This window comes from Meriones unguiculatus, chromosome 17 (assembly GCF_030254825.1).
Source record: "Meriones unguiculatus strain TT.TT164.6M chromosome 17, Bangor_MerUng_6.1, whole genome shotgun sequence".
NCBI classification, from domain to species: Eukaryota; Metazoa; Chordata; class Mammalia; order Rodentia; family Muridae; genus Meriones; species Meriones unguiculatus.
The window spans coordinates 89,560,269-89,582,424 of record NC_083364.1 but is presented as its reverse complement, the minus strand read 5'-3'; the positions used below and the strand labels follow the sequence as shown (position 1 = coordinate 89,582,424).

The window sequence follows — 22,156 nt, the reverse complement described above, 5'->3', positions numbered from 1 at the left end:
TAATTAGCATGCTCTTAAAATCTTCTTTCCAGACTTAGATTCTGAGACTCACAATGAGCAAGAATGGCATTCCCTTACAAGAAAAAGTAAACCCAGTTGAATTAGGTTCCCTTCGCAATAAATGATTGTTTCAAGAAAATCTTGTCACCCATTGATCTGAGATTTTTAGAAATAACTCCTTTGGGGATATATTAGAGCAAAGTATGGTAACAATCTTTTTAAGCTAAGTCTTCCTACTAGTTCCTCCATGAATGGTGGGGACAACTGGGACAGGTGATTATAACGGTACTGCCGGAGCCAGGCTCAGCCTTGTTCACCACCCCTTCATTTAACACATGAGATAACACTTACACTGGCATGTACACTTTTTAAATATGTATACCTGCAGGTTTCCCCCACTGTTTTGATACTCAAGTCTCAATGAGCAAACATCACACGGTGCTGGAGAGATGGCTCTTTCTGCTCTTGCTAAGGACCCAGGTTTGGTCCTCATCCCCCACATTATAGCTCACAACTGCTTGTAACTCCAGTTCCAGGGAATCTGACATCCCTTCTGGCCTCCATGACATTTCCATGTGTATGGCATGATACATACACTCAGGCAAACACATGTAACACATTAAATGAATGAATGAATAAATAAATAAAAATGTATAAAAGGAATAATGTGGTCTGTCAAGTAACAGAGTGATTATATTGTGAGGTTCATGATAACATGGTGTAGTAATGTAAATAAAGAAAATAAATCAAATAAAAATCATGAGCTACTGTTCTTTTTTGTGCATGGAATACAGAAAAGCATTCAAACACAATGTTCGGGAAAATCAACATGATTAAAGAGAGCAGCAGAACATCCACGAGTAAGCTATGCAGAGAGCCATCAGGCACAGCCCAAGCCTTACACCACTGTCATGCTGAGCTACTCACCATCCTTCTGGTTCCCACACCACTCAACCATCACTTTCTAGTTAGCTGATATTCACAGAATGAGTAAGTGACAGACACTACTTTAAGGGCTTTCAGTACTAATTAATTTAATTCTTAGAAACAATCCTGTAAATGGGGCCCTCCTCCTGAGCAGTGACACATGGCCTAACTTTCAGAAGGGGACCCTTCTGTGATGCGTAGATGTTGTCATCTTAAAATCTGAGCAGGGAGGGGCTTACAGAGACTGAAGCACCAAACAAAGAGCATGCATGGACTGAACCTAGGCCCTGACACATATGTAACTGATTGGCAGCTTAGTCTTCATCTGGGTTCCCTAGCAAGTGGAGCAGGAGCTATCTCTGACATAGACTCAGTTGCATGTTTTTAGATCACTTTCCCCTAGCTAGGCTGCCTTGTCTGGCCAGAGTGGAAGAGGATGCACTTAGTCCTGATGAGACTGGATAAGCTGGGGTGGTTTGGTAAGGGTGGGGTAGGGAACTCCCCTTTTCTGAGGAGAAGGGAAGGGGGCAAAGGGGAAAATGGGGTGGGAGAATGGGACAGGGAGGAGAAGAGGGAGGAGGTGCATTCAGGATACAAAGTGAATTAATAAATTATATATTCTATATTATATATTTTAAAATTTGAGCAGGGGGCTCTGATTTCCATTTTATTCAAATGTGAGCTGAAGAGTCTAAAAATGATGCACCTGCTCCTCTCAAGGTTAAAAACTTTAACCTTCCCATTTTAATGGGAATATGAAAGCAAAGAGAAGCTAAGCAACTGCCTAAAGGATGACCATTATTGCATCCAGGTTGCACCCTCAGCTTACCACAATTTTGACCAAAGCACTTAGGGGAGACAATGGAAGCCATCAACACTCAATTCCTTAGCGAGTCTACAGTTTAATAAAAGGACCGTTTGCTTCACCCCCTAGCCTTTCCATCAATGTTTCTCAGAGGGGCAGAACTGTGGCGGATAAAGAAAAGGACACACATCCATAAACAAGTCAGATATGAAAAAAGAACTGCTTAGCTAAATGAAAGGTGAGAGGGGTTTTAAATGGTCATGGCAGGGGCTTAGGTATTAGAATGACAAGCTAAACAGGATACCTTTGGGGTTATTTCAGACTCAGTTCCCCAGATTAGAGCTTTTAGGAGTGGGATATAGAGCCTTACATGGAGAAGACTAAGTTAGCCAGGACTGGAGAGGCCAAGGCCAAGGCGGGACACATCAAAGGAAGCACTCAATGCTGCCTTTTATAGGCCTACACACAGCCTAACCACCCTGTTGTCCAATGGGAAAACATAAATCAAGACTCGCATCAGCTGAGGATCAAATACTAAAGATAAGAAGGCTCTGAGTCAAGGGCCAAGTCCCTTGCGGAGAGCACCATCTGGCCTCAGAGCTCTCAGAGTGTCTGGTCCAGCCGTTTCAATCTCACATTCTACCTAGACCAACCAAGGCCACCTCTATATGGTTGGAGTCTTGGTCAGCATGGATTATTTCTTCTGACACAGCACATTGTCTTTTTTCTCTTCTTTCTTCTACTGCTGCCTGTGTAAATTTCTGAAGTTCCTCCTCCTCCTCTCTCTTTGAAATAGGAGAGATCTTCTTCTGGCTCTCTTTCATTGGGTCATATGGAGGCAGCATCTAGCCCACCATCTCACCAGGAAGTAACAATGCAGTTTTGATTCACATCTCCCTGATGGCTAAGAATGCTGACCACTGTTTTTATTATGACGTCTTGGCCATTTGTATTTCCCCTTTGAGAACTATTTGTTCAATTCATTTCCCTCATTTGTTGACTGAAAATATGGAGTTTGGGTGTGGTTTTTTTCTAGTTCTTTATGTATTCTTTATATTAATCCCCTGTCAGCTATATTATTAACAAAGATGCTTTCCCAGTCTCTTATCCATTGCTTCTTTTGCTGTACTGAAGCTTCTCAATCTTCTGCATCACATTTGTCAATAGTGGGTATTATTTTTTGTACTGCTACAGTCCTTTTCAAATATTCTCTGCATGTGCCTGTGTCTTGAAGTGATTTTAGATAATTTCGTGATTTTTGTTCCTCTAGCAGATGTGAAGTTTCTGGTCATACCTTAAGCTCTTTGATGCATTTTGAGTTGATTTTTGTAGAAAGTGGCACATAGGAATCAGCTTTCATCCTTCCTATAGATAGAGCTGTGTTTGTTTCTAGGTTCTCTATTCGATTCCATTGATTTTTGTGCCTGTTTGAGGGCTATGCTGTTACTATGATTTTGCTCTGCTTTGGGAGTTGGGTATATTTTTATGTGTGTACTCTTGTGAATGGAGGCAAAAGTGATGCCAAGTGATGCCTCAGTCACTCAATTTTTATTTTATTTTATTTTACTTTTTATAATTTATTCATTTTTATATCCTGATTGTAGCTCCCTCCATCATCTCCTCCCAGTCCCACCCTTCCTCCCTGTCCCCCCACATCTCCCTCTCCTAGTCTACTGAAAGGGGGAGTCTTCCTCCCCTACCATATGACCCTAGCCTATCAATTCTTATCAGGACTGCCTGGATCCTCTTCTTCTGTGGACTGCCTAGGTGGCCCTGCCAGGGGAAAGTGATCAAAGAGCAAGCAGCCAAGTTCATGTCAGAGACAGTCCCAGCTCCCCTTACTAGGGAGCCCACATGGAAATTGAGCTGCATTAAGACTCCATCTGAACAGGCGGTCTATGTCCTCTCCGTGCATGGTCCTTGGTTGATGCATCAGTCTTTGCAGGGCCCCTTGTGCCCAGATATTTTGGCTTTGTTGGGCTCCTTGTTGGGCTCCTGTCCTCTCTGGGTCCTTCTATATCCCCCTTCTTTCATAAGATTCCCTGTGCTCCGTCTAAAGTTTGGCTATGAGTCTCTGCATCTGCTTCAATCCCCTGTTGGCTGGAATCTTTCAGAGGATATTGGTGGGAGGCTCCTGTCCTGTTCCTTCTCTTCTACCACTTCCAGTATCTAAACAGTTTGTTTTCCGAATGAGAATTAGGCGTCCTCCCTAGGATCCTCCTTATTGTTTAACTTCTTTAGGTGTACAGATTTTAGTATGTTTATCCTATATTATATGTCTAGTATCCACTTATAAGTGAGTATATACCATGCATGTCTTTCTGGTTCTGAGATACCTAAGGATGATCTTTTCTAGTTCCCACCATTTGCCTGCAAATTTCATGATTTCCTTGTTTTTATAGCAGAGTAGTATTTCATAGTATAAATGTACCAAAATTTCTGTATTCATTCCTCAGTTGAGGGACATCTGGGTTGTTTTCAGATTCTGGCTATTACAAATAAAGCTGCTATGTATGTAGTTGAGCAAATGTTCTTGTTGAATAGTTGAGCATCTTTTGGGTATACGCCCAGAAATTTTTTAATGTTTTTATATTTGTTCATTTCTTTTATGCTGTGCATGTTTGTGTGCACCTGTGCCTGTGCAGTCATGGATGAGCCGAGGTACACATGTGGTGGTCAGATACCAACTGTCAAGAGTCAGCTCTCTCCTTCTTACCATGGGGTTCCAGAGACTGTGACTAGGCTTGGCAATAGTACTTTATCTGCTAGCCTTTAAAATTTTGTTTTTATGACAATTCATTTAGGGTGTGTACGTGTGTTTGTGTGAAAGTGCTCATGCTACAGCATTCATGCAGAGGTAAGAAGGTAACTTATGGAAGTCAGTTTTCTCCTTCCACCTTGTGGCTCTCAGAGATTGAACTCAGGTCATTAGGCTTGGAAACAATTACCTTTAACCACTGGGCCATCTCAGAGTCCTCCATTCATGTGCATGCGTGCCCACACACACACACACACACACACACACACACACACACACACACACACAGAGTCTCTCATTCAGCCGGATTCGGCTAGACTGACTGGCCAGGACTGGGTATCCGTCTGTTTCCACAGCACTGGGTTACTGGCACACACCACTGCACACATTCCTTATCTTGGTGCTAAAGCTCTGAACTCAGGTCATTGTGGTTTGGTGACAAGGCTTCTGCCTAGCTCCTGTAGTGTATATTGTGGTGCCTTCGGCATTACTCTTTGTGCTTAAAATTGCTCTGGGTATCCTGGGAAGAAGGATGTCTGTCTGTTGTACTTCCATATGAATTTTAGGACTAGTCTTTTTTAGTTTGGTGAAGAATATCATTGGAATTTTGATAAAGATTACATTGACCTACAGATTAGTTCTCCTAATCCATATACTTAAGAGGTCTCTCCGCCTTCAAGTGCTTCTTCTCTTCTTTCCTTCATTATTTTTTTTTCATTGTACAGGCATTTTCCTCTTCTTGGTTAAGTTTATTCCAGTGTTTTGTTTTGTTTTGTTTTGTTTGTGTGTTTATGATATGACTATGAATATAAGTGTTCTGGTTTTTTATTATACATGTATAAAGAAAACTGCCGATGCTTAAAATTTTTGTGCCCTGCTACTTTGCTGAAAGTTTTGCTCATATCTAAAAGTTTTCTGTCGAATCCTCTATGACTTCTAGGGACAGAATCTTTTCATCTGCAAATAGGAATGGCCTGACTTGTGTCTTCTCGGTTGTCCATTTATTATTTCTCTTGCCTTATTGCTCCACCTAACAGCCTATGCACTAAGCTGAAGAGTGAGGCAAGTGCACACTCTTGTCCAGTTCCTGCTTTTAGAGGAAATGTTTTCAGTCTTTCCCCATTTTATATAATATCAGCTGTAAGTTTGTCATGCTTTATTATGTTGGAGTGCATTTCTTAAATCTATGCTAACAGCAGTGTCAGTGCTGTTTCTATTCTTAAAATTCCATCTTCCGTTGCAGATAAATTCTCTTTATAAGTCAGAATTTGATGTACCTCGGATTTTGAATGCTAACAATTTTCTTCTCTTAGTAGTCAGCCATAAAGTCCAGTATACCCTGGCTTTTTTCCTCCTCAATAAATCAAACCTTGGTTAGGTCTGGTCAAAATGTTCAGAAAGAGCAAGACAGAATCTGGGGTTTAAGACTGGCAAAGGAGACAGATTCTCCACACGTGACTGAGAGGCAGTACAAAGCTAAGTCTTGACTCAATACTAGTCTATGGCATCTGAGGCCATTGAGAGCTTGTGTTTTTAGATGCAGCAGAGGCAGGGGCTCTTCTGGGACTGTGCACGCGTCCAATACATGCATGCATGGGCACATACACAGACTTGTTACTCATGATTCCATCTCAGCTCTGAGTGTTAGGAGCTAAGTGGAGGGTGGCAGGGAAAATCAGGTCTGCTGATGGCTAATCATTGGCATGGCATAACATAAGAACAGGGTACCAAGAAAAGGACAGATGAACTTGTAGGTGAGTTTCTCGAGGAAGCACAACTTTTAGTGTTGGAGCCATAGGAAGCAGGGGTCAAGGCAAGCCCAGGACTCATCAGCAAATGGGTCTCCTGGGAGTGCACAGATGAGCAGAACTCACCTGGACCTTGGAGGAACAGGAGCTTCCAGTGACAGCTTCTTCCCTTCTCCTCACGAAACACAACCATCCCAGCATGAAAAATTTCTGCCTATTTCCACTAGGCCTTTGTACAGTGTCTTCCAAAGGGACCCAGAATTACACCCAGGAGAGCTGGTTACCATAAACAGCTCTTAAATAAATGAGAGAAAGTGGTGTGTTTTGTGGGAGGTGCTACGCCCTCTATGCCCTAGAAAACAGGCCAGTGTGTCTCCAAGGCATGAAAAGACTACAGGAAGGTTGCTTTTAGAAGAGACGCATACACACAAAGAATCTCCCCTCCCCAGGGTGTGTGTGGGGGGATCAGCTGAAGGACTCAGTGCAGTCACAGCAATGGCACCTCAGGCGTGATGCTTCCTGGAGTGCTGAAACTGGAGAGGCTCTGCACACATTCTGTGCTCACGCTGCTCAACAAATACCCAGGTCTTTCCTGTGTGTAATTCCAAATGCTCCTGATCAGGACGGGATCAAGTTCCCACCCCGGACTTTTCTAATTCAGGCAGGCTTTCTCTGCTTTGAAAGGGAAGGAAGTTCTCAGATTCAAAGTGAGTAGGTAAGGCTGTTCAGAGCAGAGTGGGAGACAGCAGAGCTGGTTTTCCTGAGAACTGTTTGTTCTCTGCACAGTGAATTTGAAAATGAAATGACCTACCATGCTCACCAGGGAAGAAATCAATACATTTGGGATCAATACATTTACAGAATGGGCTCCCTTCCAGAGGCTGGAACAGTTTATATAAATCACAGATATGAGATATAATTCTGATAGAAAAACAGAAATAACTTGAAGTTACAACAAAACAAAACAAATGGAGAGACAGCTCAGTGGCTAAAAGCACATGCTGCTCTTCTAGAGAGTCTGAGTTCGAGTCCCAGCTCCCATGTCAGGTGGCTCACAATCGCTTTTAACTCCAGCTGTCCAGGCACTGACACCTCTGTGCTGGCACTCACATACATGTGCACACAAATGTTCGCTTGTGCACTCGAGTACACACACACACACACTCACACTCAATTTTAAAAATAAAATTTTTCAAAAAGAAAAAGGATTAGCTATAAGTGTACCGATATCAGTATCAACAAAAGACATACACTTGTTAGATTTTAATATTCCTTAAGCCTGGGGTTGGGCAGAATAAACCCCCTACGCTACCTGTTACCTCCCAGACCCACATCCTACAACATTTGCTTTAATGATTCTTATCTGAGCTACTTCGCATCCAATATTCCATAAATATAGCACATGCTTTCCATCCAGGCTGCTTCTCTCCATGCTGATCCTCAGAGTAAATTCCTCCCAGCCACGAGGTTCTCTCCACACTAACCCACGGCAGTCCCACTTCCTTCTCCTTTAGTACCTGCTCTCTTCTCTTCCTGTGATCCTTTTGTCCTCCAAGCCCAAGAAACTTAGCTCCACCTCTCACTTGTGCCCTGCCCAGGTGTGTTGGCCTTTTATCTAGCCAATCATATTTGCTAGTACTTGCCTAACCCAAGGCCCTAGGATCAAGGCTCAGCCCTGCACAAGCCAAGCACGGCGGTGTGCACCTGCTCTTAAAATGTCATCCTTGATTCTACTTAGGAACATGTGACTCTGTCTTCTTCTTCTTCTTGTTTTCTAAGGGGTTGTCTAAAAAGTGCTGGTGCTGGGACCATGGACCACTGTCTGAAGAGTAGTGCCGGGGGGCGGGGGGGGGGGGGAACAAGCCTGAATCCAGTTTTCAGGAAAACATGTATCAAGAAGAAATAAAAAAGAAACCATTAGCAGCATCATAGCAGTAATTTGTGGAGATGGAAACTCCCAACACAGGAGTAAGACAGCTGCAGGGTAGGTGAGTCAAGGCTTGGTGATGTCATCAAAGACAAAAGTTCAGTAAGACAATCCAGCTCAAAAAAAAAAAAAAATGTGGAAAAGCAAGTGAGGAAGACCCCAATGTCAACTTCTGGCCTCCTTCCATGCATACACACTAGATAAATAGATAAATTTTAAAAATGTTTACCTTCATAGGTTTCTCTTAGTCATCTTTTCAGATTCTCCTGTGGAGAGACAGAGAAAGAGAGAGAGAGAGAAAGAAGAGAAAAAAACAAAAAAGAGAGAACCTCTGTTTCAAAGACAAATTCAGGAGAGTCCCTGATTAAAAGGAATAGGTGAAAAGTGATGTAGGAAGACACTGCACACTGGTGTTCACGCATGAACACAGGCACATGCACCCCAATGTGTATGCACACACTCACACAGGCACACATACACACTAAAATAAATGAAAGCTTTTGAAAAGGATAACAAAAAAGCAGGCAACAGGCTGGGTGAGACCTTAGAACTGTGCTCTTGATCCCTGGCTTAAAGGACCAACCATCAATTAGCTCACACAGTTCCTGTGGGTTGGGAATCCAGGCAAAGCGCACAAGGTCGTCTGGATCATGAGGCTACAGTGCTCTAAAGGTTTGATCGTGTCTGGATGTTTAAGTTACTGCCAAGCTGGCTTCTTCATAACTGCCAGCAAGATGCCTCTCTTCCCATCATGAGGACCTCATCATGGGGCTGCTCAAGTGTCCTCACAATATGGCAGCCTGTGTCCCCAGAATATATGGTGTGAGAGGAAGGGGTGGTGGAAAAGCTGTGTTCTGTAGCCTGTGTTTTGAGAATGCAACCATTTATCTAGAGAACAAGAATTAGTTTTACCCCCCTCCCAAAAAAGAACAATATCAAACCAATCATGATTCTGTATCCAAATGTGGCGTCCATTTCAAAGGCTGAGATTCATTCTTTCTCCTGGCACCTGTTTCTCCATTTATTAACTTCCCTGTTTTTAGGGCTCAGTTACATCAACTGATGTGAAATTGCCAAGAGTCTTTTTTGCCACCAGGAAGCTACAGGTCTGCCATGCTTAGTTATACAGATGGTGCTTTCATAAAGTTCACCAGAAAGGAGACAAGGCTGACTGAAATCCAAACTTCATCCAACTCTCACAGAGAAAAAAAATAATTTTGTCTTTCTTCTACCAAGAGGGATCATCTTTGCAAAGTTCTCCACAAGGTGATTCCAAAACTGGCCTTGGGATTCTAACTGTTCGCATGATTTATACCTTTCTTGGCAACGTGAATTTGCCATTCTACCCACCACATTCTCCATCTCCCAGTCATTTCCTCTGATAGTGTGCTACAAACACACACACACACACACACACACACACACACGAGAAAAAGAGATCTTGTGAAGTAAAGGGAAATGGAAAATCTGTTCATATTTTTTTTAAATCTACAGCCACAAAGAAACTGTCTTACCATTAGTTAGTAGATTAACACTGACAGTTTGTAAGCATATATTGAAACAAATGCTTAACTGTGGTACATCTATACAATGGAGTATTACTCAGCAATGAAAAATAAGGAAATCATGAAATTTGCAGGTAAATGGTGGGACCTGGAAAGGATCATCCTGAGTGAGTTGTCCCAGAAGCAAAAAGACACACACGGTATATACTCACTCATATAAACATACAACATAGAATAAACCCACTAAAACCTGTGCATCTAAAGAAACTAAGCAAGAGAGAGGACCCTAACTAAAATGTTCAATACCCATCCTGAAAGGCAAAGAGGATGGACATCCGAAGAAGAAGAAAGCAGGAAACAACCTAGGAACCTGCTACAGAGGGCCTCTGAAAGCCAGAAGAAGAAAACAGGAAACAACCTAGGAACCTGCCACAGAAGGCCTCTGAAAGCCTCTGCCATGCAGACTGTGAAAGCAGATGCTGAGCCTGATGGCCAACTGACAGGCAGAGTGAATGGAATTTTATGTAAGAAGTGGGAAATTGCAAGAGCTGGAGAGGACAGGAACTCCACAAGGAGAGCAACAGAACAAGAAAATTTGAACACAGGGAACTTCCCAGAGACTCATACTCCAACCAAGGACTATTCATGGAGATAACCCAGAACCCTGACAATGCAGCCACTTCTGATGAGAACTGATAGACTAAGATCAGAAAGAAGGAGAGGAAGACCTCCCCTATCAGTGGACTTGGGGAGGGGCATGCATGCAGAAGGGGGGGAGGGTAGGACCAGGAGGGAAGGAGGGAGGGGCGTATGGGGGGATACAAAATGAATAAAGTGTAATTAATAAAAGTTAAAAAAAGTTTTTAATGCATCATTGAGTAGAATTAAAACCATTACTTTTAATGATCATTAAGTCACTGCTAAAATTATTATATGTATTGTGTATGTGCACATACATGTACATGTACTATGGTGCGGGATGCACACGCCATAGCTCATGTGTAGATGCCAAGTGGAAATTTTCAGGAGTTAGTTTCTTCCTTTTACTTACAGGGTGTGAGAACAGAGCACAGGTCCTCAGGCTGGGCAGCAAGTGTCTTTCCCTGGTTAAGCTATTTTTCCATCCCTGATAAAAACATTTTAAGTGAGATCGCTTAGAGAACAGGGGTGTCAGGTGAGCCTTGCTCGGCTAATCTAGTCCTGCACTCAGTGTGACCCTGTGTCCTAGCTAGTGTTATGTCAACTTGACAAGCTAAAGTCATCTGAGAGGAGAAAACCACAACTGAGAAAATCTCTCCGTGAGACTGTGAAAGCCTTTAGGGTGTTTTCTTATTGATTGGTGTGGGAGGGCCCAGCCCATTGTGGGTGCTGCCATCCTGCATGGTGGTCCCCCGAGCTGTAAGGAAGTGGGTAAGCAGCACTCCTCCATGGCCTCTGCGTCAGCTCCTGCACAGTTTGAGTTCGAGCTCTGACCCCCTTTGATAATGAGCAGTGATGTGGCAGTATAAGCCAAATACACCCTTTCCTCCCCAACTTGCTTTTGGAAATGGTGTTTTATCAGAGCAATAAACACCCTAATTGAGACACCTGACATCTAATTCCAAATCAACTTATTAAACAGCAGAAGCTCTGCCAGGCATCCCCAAATTATGGCCCCAAGAGAACATGTGTCACCCCCTCTTTTCATGCCATGCAAATGATGTTTTGTATGGCTTTGTCATAGATCCTGAACCAGAGGTATTTAACTGAACTGTGCCCAGTTTCCTGGCCCACACAAAACGGGAGACAAGAAATACTTGCTTTTTAAAACTGCTAGACTTAATGTCATTTGTGACCCAACGATGTGAAATTAAAGCATTCTCGTAATTGAAGTGCCCATTGACTCTCCAAGCTTGCAGTACTCGAGGAGCTCGCCCAGGTCAGCTGAGTCCAGAAGCTGTGAGATTTATGCACCCCGCAGCAGTGCCACTGCTCTCTATGCACGCAGGAGCTGCCACTTAGAGGATGCTGGAGGGCAATCTGGAGAGAAAGCCGGCACGGGGGTGCACACTTGTCACTCAGGAGGCTGAGGCAGGAGGATCCTCAGTTCAAGGCCAGACTGGGTCACATGGGGAGACTCTGTCTCAAGAACAACAATAATAATAATAAGGCAGCCTGGTGGGGGAGGGAACTAACAAGCTCAGGAGTTACTGATGTTCACTGAGTTCTTCCCAGCTGCAATGAGCATAATCAAGGGACTCAAACTTACTTTTGTTGCAACGAAGTATACAGCTCTAAGGACAAGGGTTGGAATACATGGAAGCACAGAAATGTGTCTAAAGGGGGCAGCCTGGTCAACAATTGAAGTGGAAATTTCTGGTTTCCTTGACGACTGAGTTTGGTCATGTGCTGTTTTGCCCAGGCTGGCTTTTGAGAGGGCACGAGATGTTTTGCTCTCTCATGTGAGGGGCGTGACTTTGGCCAGCTGAGAACATCTCAGGGTGGACTCTGAGGAGAGGACATATATAGAGGCCCATGCACAGGCGACGTCGCTGTTTGGATCCGCGTCGCTGCACTGGTCTTGGTGCAGAGAAGTGTTACAGAGAGCTTCTCTGTGCAATCCAGCTGAGGCTTTAGTCTTTCGCTGACTGTGTGTTGTTGCTTCTTGTTGCCTTTGGACTGGTATCCTGATGACTGAGTCTGGTAATCTCCTAATGACCCATGGAAGTAGATAAAAGAGGACAACAGCCTTTTTCCCTACTGATCTCCTACCTAAGGTTGCTGGTGGTGGGGCCGGACTAGAAGGGAGGTAAAGGTGCTTAAGAACCCTAAATAAAATAGGTTTTGATGAAAAATCTAAGCCTACAGTGTGACCAATCTCACTATGTTTACTTGCTCTGAGACATTTTTCTTATTTTGATTGGCTATTATTGTAAGCTTTGTGTATGAACTGCAATGAGTCTTTCAATCCTTTTCACTGTGCCTTCGAAACTTCTAATTTTTGTCAAAGACTTATTTGTTTATTATGTATACAATGTTTTGTCTGCATGTACATCAGCTTGCCAGAAGAAAGCAACAGTATCTTCATAGATGGTTGTGAACCACCTTATAGTTGCCGGGAATTAAACTCAGGACCTCTGAAAGAGCAGCCAGTACTCTTAACCTCCAAGCCATATCTCCAGCCCTGAAACTTCTAATATTTTAAAACTTCGACTCACGCTCAAGATAAGGAAACCAGTTCGCTAGAGCTTGGGAAAACAGGTCCGACTTGCTGAAGGCGTAGAAGCCATGTCGAAATTCTACCTGCAGCTTTGGCATCTTTATTCACTGAAACAATCTTTAAAGTATGCTTAAGTGTCATGAGAATGGCGTTCTTCTCACATCTGAGGGTGTGAATTCCCATGAATGCACAGGTAAGGCAGATGTGTATGAATCTCTGCCTTCAAACCAAAGAAACCCAGCAACCAATGTCCTTAAGGCTTAGGAGGTGTCTGGCAAGGCAGCCCAAGTTACACCTTCTAAAATTGTCCGCCATCGTTATGATACATTTCCTCAACAGTTCTGCCATTTCACATTGGGAGAATACAGATAAGCTATTTGCTTCCTCTGGAATTTAATTTCTGTCTTTGGGAAGAGGAATGATAACACCTTTCCTGTGTATTGTAAAGATTAAAGATAACTTTTTTATTTCAAAAAGACAGTGGAAATTATGTTTGTTGAAAATGCAACAAACTTGATTGTCTTATTGTATATTTCTTTTTGTTCTCTTTGAGAAATTCAAGCCTAACTGTTGTTTTTTTTTTTTTTTAAAAAAAGAATGAAAGAAAATCCAACCATTCTATTTTACCAATAAAGACTCAGGAGCCAGATGCTGGGGTGAAAACCTGCTAGCTCAGAGAGTCAGAGAAAGCATCCAGCTGACCTTCCTTCTCAGCTCAGGTCTGGATGGAAAAAAAACCCAAAAGCTGATGGCCCAGGAAGAAAAGGCCAAAGAACCCAAGGCCAGAGGTTTGATAGCTCAAAGCCCAAAAGGCCCCAAAAGCCACAGAGCTAGAGAGCTAAAACCTAAGCTAAAACCCCTTCTACTTATACATGCTGTCTTAAATACCCTTCAACTCAAAGTCCCTCCTGCTCTTTAATCCCTGTCAGCTGGTTTCTTGCTCTGCCTCTTGACCTAGTGTTAACTGTATTAGATCCTGTGTACAGAATAGGATAGAATATGATAAAAGATGTGTGCTAGGGCTGAGCTAAACCATAATCACCTGTTTACAATAAACATAAATTTCTTGGATTAAAGGTGTGAGGTAGGACTCAACCACACCAAACAAGAAACAGAGTTTTACAGTTCACAATTTTGGGGTTCACAATGGGACCAAATATCCTGCAACACCTAACATATGGTTTTTGAAATTCAACGGTATGAAGACCATACATAAGAAGAAATAATGGGAGAATTGTGAAGTTGTCTAGATTGGAAGCTGTATTATTCCACTTTCTGTTGCTATAACAAAAGACTTGAGTCTGGTCACTTTATAGATAAAGGTCTTATTAGCACACAGTGTTAAAGATCCAAGAACATTGCAGCAGCTCAGTTCTCATGAAATCTTCCTCCCTACATCTCTCCACGGCAGAAGTCATCATGACAAAAACCTGTGCAAGTCAAAGACCTGACAATATAACAGAGGAAGCCAGTGGGACTCAGGAGCTAGGCTTGTTTTCTCCTTAACAAGCGGTCCTTGTAGAAGCTAATTAGATCCCCACAATACATTACACCCCAGGGAACACCCTCACAACAAAATCACCTCCCGTTAGTCCCTACCTCTTCAAGAGTCCACCGCTCTCAGCGCTGCCATGCTGGGAACCAAGATTCCAGCAAACGAAACTGACACTCAAACCATAACCAAATTCTAGCAAAAGTAACAATGGTCTCTGGCAGAGAGGTGACCTGGAAAAGAAAGAGAAGCGCCTGATCCGGAGTATGCCTTAAAGAGAGATTTCACCATTCTTACAGTGGGTAGAAGAAAAGAAAAACCTCCACTAAAGCTTTATTTGGGGGTTAAGAAACATTTGTTATTTCAGAGGACCAGAGCGCAAGTCTCAGCATGGTGGCTCACAGTATAACTGGCCAACTATAACTCCAGTTCCAGGGGACCCAATGCCCTCTTCTGACTTCTCCAGGCCAAAAAAAAAAAAAAAAACCCTACATACAAATAAGATAAACCATTTTAAACTGTCTCTATAAAAAGCTTTATTAAACTTCTTTCACTCCAAAGAAAAGGGAGTGACATGTTGATGCTTTCAGTTAGTACCATCTAACAGAACTCTGCAAAGAAAGGAATTGTTCAATGTGGCAGATGCTGGTCTCATGAACCATACAGCAAGTGTGAAGGCTATGAGGGAAGAATTGATTGGGGGGGATTGGGAGGTGAAGAGGGATGAGGGTGTGTGTGTAAGTGTGCAATCTAAAGGGTAGTTCAGGTGTCATGCCCCAGGACCTACCCACCTGTTTATTTGCTTTGTTTGTTTGTTTGTTTGTTTGTTTCAATAGGGCCCACACAAGGACCTGGGGCTTACCAGTTAGGCTGGGGTGTCTGTCTAACAAGCCCTAGGGATCCTTTCTCTCCACCTCTCCGGTATGCTGACTACACATGCTGATCGCCATGTGTAGATCAAATTTTTGTAGTCACACCTCTATGGGAAACACTTTCCCAACTCAGCTACCTCCCTAGTCTCAAGAACTAGCTACTGTATTGAGTAGTGCAGGTCTAAGTAATATACAGCCTGGATGTTTTCCTTACAGGTTCCTTACATCAGGGCTGGGGAAATCACTCGGTGAGAAAGAGCATTAACTACATTAGCATGAGGAACTGGGTTCAGATGCCCGGCTCCTGCAGAACAAAGAGCCAGGGATGGCCAGGCATGCCTATAACCACAGCACTATGGGAAGCAGAGACAGGAGGATCACTGGGGCTTGCTGGCCACCAGTTTATCTCTGGGTGAGTGAGAAGATCCTGTCTTTGGGGATAGAGGTACAGGGCTAGAGCAGGCCACTCAGCATGCTCTTCCAGCCATGGTCTTTGCATGCAGAGGTGCATCTGCACACACGCGCAAACACCACACACATACAGGACACACAAACTCTCACAAAAAAAATAAAACAAAATGAATCCCCTCCATTATGCATACACAACATTTCGCCAAGTCTACAATTCGCTACAATAGATATTTCTGCAGTCTTGTCCAGTCATACCTGCTCAGTGCATAGCAACTGAGCCAACATGGTTGAAAAAAGACCAAGGGCTTTCCTGCTTCTGTCAGTTCCAATATTAAGGCATGAATGGCTAGCCCTCTTCCACCAACTGTAAACACTGCATAAATTACAACCTTGCATGTTTTAATTAAGTTGGAATGCTTCTCCTCTGCCTAGTTTATGAGAAATCAATTGCTTTAACTACATATCACCTTATTTGACCATAATGCTTATAGAAGAAATGATTAATTTCAAAAGAGCTGAGAAAGAAGGCTATGACCTAAATAACCTCATAATAAATCTGTCTCCGGGCCCGAGGACTGTGCTGCCATCACACTTGAGTGCTGAGCTGCATCTCAAGAGCAGTCACAGTAATGGCTGTGATGAAAAAAGGTTTTATTTTTTATTCCATCTCTTCATGTTTTGTACATAACAGTAATATAAAGGCGTTTTTTTTTTCCTTCTTCCTTTCTAAGCATCTTTCAGCTCCCATATAGTACAGATATCCTATAAGTATTCAAAACCAAGGATAGTATGATGGCATTTCTAGGAAGGGTAAGGCAGGTGGATTGCTACAAGTTTAAAGCAAGTCTGGGCTACAGTATGAGAGCCTGCCTCTAACAAACAAATATAAGTCCAGTGTCTAGACCAAAGAGATGGCTCAATGATTAAAAGCACATACTTCTCTTGAAGAGGACCCTAGTTCAGCTCCTAGAGCCCACTTCTGGCAGCTCACACTTACCTATAACTCCAGCTCCAGAGTGTCCAATGTCCTTTTCTGGCCTCTGCAGGTAACTGTACTTATGTGTGCAAACCCCCTCACACAGATACATTAATTAATTAAAAACAGTGAAAATAATCTAAAAACAAAGAAAAATCATATGTTTTAAAATTCCAGTGGGTGAATATGGTATGAATACCCACTCCAAACTCCTACCACATACTTTGTAGAGCCATTTTTCTCCTTTACATGTGTTCCAGGGATCAAATTCGGGTTGCCAGGCTTGTTCAGGAAACACATCTGCTCACTGAGTCACCTCACTACTTGCTCCTACTGCATACTTGGAGCAAACTGTTTTCTATCTGCCTAACATCACTTTGCAACATTTTTTTCCCCAACAACCGAAATTCTTTTCTCCATAAGGTATTAGAGTGTCCTTGTGATTCTTGTGAGATGGGCAGTCTGAACTACTTTTCTCCCAATCGTAGTTATTGGGTCAGGACTGCACACAGTGCTCATCAAGATCCTGCCAGAATTCATGGGGATGTTATTAATATGTTCCTTCTAGAAGGAAGGAGTCCTTACTCTTTTTTGCAGTAGTGAGACCAAGATCTATCTTGAGATATCTGAGATCTTAACCCGTGGTTTTCCAACCATATGAAGAAGCAACTTCAAAGGGAGAGAGCAAGAGCAGCCTTCCGAGGGAAGCAGAAGAGAGGAAGAGAGATTATTTCACTTCTCTGTAGCTAAGGCCAGCTCTGCCCATGTTCCGTTTCCTCAGTCAATGAAGTTCCCTTTTATACTTAAGCTCAAGTTGGTTTCTGTCACCTGTAGTCACATGTCCTGTTAAGCACTGCTCCTCCCCAAACCCCAAAACCAAGGGTAATGCTCCTCCCTTCCCTATGCTCAGACACACTCACTGCACTATGCTTACACATCTGTGGACCTCTAAACTTGCCTGCAACCCTGACCTGCGGATGTCAGCGTAAACCCCACCTTGCTGAGAAGGCTCCCCCACCCCCACAGCTGGAGAGATGCCTCAGCAGTTAGAAGCACTCATTGCTCTTGTGGCAGACCCAGGTTCGACTCTCAGTACCCACTCGGTAGCTCACAAGCATCCATAGCTTCAGTCCAAGGGATTCAATGTCCTGTTCTGACGTCCACGCACCAAGCATGCATGTGGCGCATATGCATACGTGCAGACAAAACGTAAGTGAAAAAAGATGAATAAATCTAGTTTTTTTCTGAGACAGGTTTTTCTGTGTAGCCTTAGCTGTCCTGGAATCATTTTGTAGACCAGGCCTCCAGCACACAGAGCTCGCCTGCCTCTGCCTCCCCGAGTGCTGGGATTACAGGTTTGTGCCATCCCATCGCCTCTGGCTACATCTAATTTTTTTAAAAAGAAGTTGTTCCCCCAGATTTTTAAAGCATGATCATTCACCTTCTACAGCTCGTTGGTACCCAGTATTTTACTATCTCTATATCCTCGTATCTCGAATTTTCATATCTCCAATGTAATCAAAGTTCATTATATACGTTCATTAAAATATTACAGTGAGCCGGGCATGGTGGCCATGCCTGTAATCCCAGCACTCAGGATGGCAGAGGCAGGGGAATCGCTGTGATTTCGAGGCCAGCCTGGTCTACAAAGAGAGTCCAGGACAGTCAAGGCTACACAGAGAAACCCTGTCTCGAAAAAAAAAAATAGAGTGAAGCCTAGAATTTTGTATAATTAATACAAGATGAATGAAAGAAACAGAGGCCAAAAGCCTTACCCTATCATCATGCCTGCCTCTCTGAAGCTTGTCTTCACCAAGCGACTAGAAACTCCATGAGAGCAGGAAGCTGCATCTGCCATGTTCCCCAATGCCTAGGAGGCTTGGTCCAGAGTCAACGCCTAATGAATGAACAAACAAATGAATAGTGTTTTGTCTTCTACTTTCTCATTTAAAGCTGACAACAAATCGATGCATTTGCCAATACATTTTTTTTGAAGCCCAGTAGCTATTTTCAACTCTACTTCTTAACAGGATCAATTGTATAGATATAGGTTTTCAAAGCCCCCGAAGCTCCCAACCCAGCACACATCTCACTATAAACATCTGCTTCCAGAAATATTTTCTGTGCAAAAAAAATAATAAGCAGCACCGTGGAGCCAGGGTTAAGTGTCACTGTTACAAATTCAATACATTTATTTCTCTTAGGAGCAGCTACAGTAGGATTGCTCTGCTTTGTTTGTTTTTTTATGCTAATTATAATTATCTCCTTGAAAATCATTAGTTGCTTCAAACTTCAGTCTTGCTACTTACTTCAAGCACTGTTTTGTTGTTGTTGTTGTTTTTTTTCCCAGCAAAGTCTACATCACCTTAGGGCTTATTCAGCAATACAAACTTTCAAACCCCACACCAGATCTACAGAATCTGAAACTGCATTTTCACAAGAACTACAGATAACACCAAAAACACAGTTCCCAGCTCTCTTTCCAGAGTAACAGACCAGACAAGATACTCTGAACTTGTATTCACTGTGTGCAGGGTGACTTTCAAGTAGAAAGAACCCCTAAAAAAAAACTCCCACTTTTCTGAAGACCCTTGGCAGAGAGGAAAAGGGGCCAAGGGTAAAAAAGTAAAAAATGAGTAAGAGTAGAACCAAATGCCTGGAAAGACTATGGAGCCTGAGTCCTTGAGGGCACCTTTCTTCAGAAGCCTGTGGAGGCCCTGCACAGTCTGGCATGGGGAGAGCAGCCCACATTCTGTATTGGTGTTGGTCTTCTTGACCTCCCAATCCAAAGTTCTCAGCGTTCAGTAACATGCCGTTTTGTTCCGCTGCCTAAGCAAAGCTACCTAAGAATGCGCACACACTGACAGATTTGTCTCTAGTGATGGCTCTCAGAGCATCAGACCCCTGGCGAGCAAAAGCACCTTCACCTGAGAATGCCTTAGAAATTCCAATTCTTGGTCCTTCTCTGAGTCAGAAAATGTAGGGATGAGCTGAGTGACAGCTCAGGGGTTGAAAACACCCAGCACTCTCATGGCAGCTCACAACCATCTGCAAATCCAGCTCTGGGGGGACCTGAGAGACACCTAGTCTGCGTGGACAACGCACACATGGTAAACAGACACACATGTAGGCAAAACACTGGTGCACATAAACTGATCTTTTAAAAGAAAATGTAGGTTTGAGGCTTGTTGACTTGTGTTTAGTCAAGGATATCCCACACCGTGGCTCTGGCATGCATTGGAAAAACCTTCTCTTCTACTCTTCGATGAGCTTTCTCAGACTCAGCATTGTTAGCATCAGGGCCAGATAACTGTGTGCATCTGTCCTTAGGCAAATGCCTAGTTTCTGCCCACCAGATACCAGTGCTAACGCTCCTAATCGTGGCTCCCTAAAATTAAAATAGTCCCCTCCTCCACCCCAGTCTTTGCCTAATGCCTCATAAGGAGACAAAATGACTTCTGTTTGAGAACCACTATCCCTAGAGTATAACTATGGCCTCGATTGTTCCTAGGCTGAATCATGGTACATAAACACACAAAATAATAATAGCACCTATGCACTTAAATATTCAGAGACATGTAACAATTTGGTGTAAAATAGCATTTGAATAATTAATAATTTTCAAAGTCCTCATGCATAGAGGTCATCCATAATTCTGTAAGAAAAGTAATTTTATGGGCTAGTGAGATATCTCAGCAGTCAAGAGCACTGACTACTCTTCAAAAGGATAAAGTTTGGTTTCCAGCATCCTATATAGTGGCCCACAACTATTTCTTCTAGGGAACCTGACACCCTCTTCCCATCTCTTTTGGCACCTTGCAGGCATGTGGTGCACAAACATGCATTCATACAAAACACACAAACATTTAAAATAGAAGTAAATCTTTTTAAAAAGAAAAGAATTTACTTTCATGAATTAGTAGTAAAGAAACCTGAGAATCAGATCACTTGATGTGACCAACAGTCACAGCAAGAACTCAAATATGGTGTTTGGTTTTCCTAGGTAAAAACAATTGTCTTGTTAAGCAACTAATGGAGAGATAGTCTCTAGTCTCACTGAATAGCCCTGGCTATCCTGGAATCCTGGAACGAGCTCTGTAGACCAGGCTGGCCTTGAACTCACAGAGCTCTAGGACCTGCTTCTGCCTCCCTAGTGTTGGGATTAAAGGCATGTGCTAACATACTTGGCAGAGTCTCTAGACTTAACAAATCTACTAAGAAACAAAAGTTGTAAGAACACTTAAACTGATTGATTAACAGAATCTTTTTCATAATTCAAGATCAGTGCAAATCCAGATGATGGCCTGTTATACTGTTGAGTGAGCTAACATTTGAAAACAAGTTTTGTGATACTCACTGTGATATTTAGAGACAGCAGAATATTTGCACTCAAATCAAAGAATAAAAAGCATCACAATTAAGTTATTTAGGGAGAGCCTTTCCCCTTCAAATCACACCCTGTAGTGAGAAAGTGCAATAGGAGTCTTGAAGCAAAAGCCTACCCACAGAGATGGAAAGCCCAGTCAAAGAGCTCCACTCTCACCCAGGTCCCCACAGTCCTGGGCTCTTACGGAGTAGTGCACAAAAAGCCTGCAAAGGCCATGACTTTTCGGAAAGTGGCTGGAACACCATGCAGAGGTGAGCTGGGGATTTCCACCGGCACAGTAATAGACCCTGGCGACCGGGTGAGCGCCCAATCACCAGCAGCCAACTCAATGACCTTTGGATGGTCCTCCAACATGGCCAAACTTGTTGCAGAACATAAAACTGAAACGCTAAATAAAGATCAAGGCCAACTCAAAGTCACAGTGAGACTAGTGACCTCACACAAACCTTCTCATGTCAGTTCTTTTTTGCTCTGGAACGAATCTGAAACCTCTTGCTTCCTCTTTGGACGTGGTCCGTAATGGTCCTTACAAACTAGAGTTTAAATCTGGAAACATTTCTAGTCAAGGGAAAGGGCACAAATGCTGGAGTCAACAGTGCGAGCGCTAATCCTGGATGTTAATGGGAGAAACCATTCAACCTCCCTCCGCCCCAGGCAGAAATTTGTGTTTTCCTGAAAAACAGAAAGGTCTGGTTACAGGATTACTAAACTCTGGCTTTTCTTCTACTTAGAATAACCACCACTCGGGAGCTGGTAGTTATGGACCTTGGAACTTGGAAGTGTCCCTAAAGATAGCTCTGCCATCTTGTAACTGGGTTGTGTTGGTCAACACCTCTAAGCTTCCTCTACTTGTTTCCTCACCTTAAAACAGAGGAGATAATAAAAATACCCAAAAGGATATTGTCAACAAGTGGAATTTTATGTGTGAGCAGTGAATTAGACCCATGCTCTAACACATAGAAAATGCCCAACAGAGGGCAGGTTTTATGCACTTGCAAGCAAATGCTCAGGAGAATAAAGGAGACACCTCATGTTGGAAAAGAGGGAATCTGAGCCTCTGAAAAACTGCCTAGGAAATGCTACTTCATTCTAGGAAAAGGATTGCAGACGTTGGTGACAGTCTCAGAAGAAACTCAGGTTATCTCCTAT

At 43.0% G+C, this 22,156-nt stretch overlaps 1 long non-coding RNA gene across 1 annotated transcript; it reads right to left on the bottom strand.

Annotated features, from left to right (window-relative positions):
• Positions 1–13,531: 13,531 nt before the first annotated feature.
• On the bottom strand, positions 13,532–21,251 carry LOC132648598 (uncharacterized). The gene is made up of 4 exons (XR_009587030.1): positions 21,123–21,251; positions 18,396–18,517; positions 14,469–14,594; positions 13,532–14,299 (listed from the first exon to the last, which is right to left on the bottom strand). It is a non-coding gene; the product is annotated as an uncharacterized LOC132648598 (long non-coding RNA).
• Positions 21,252–22,156: the final 905 nt, after the last annotated feature.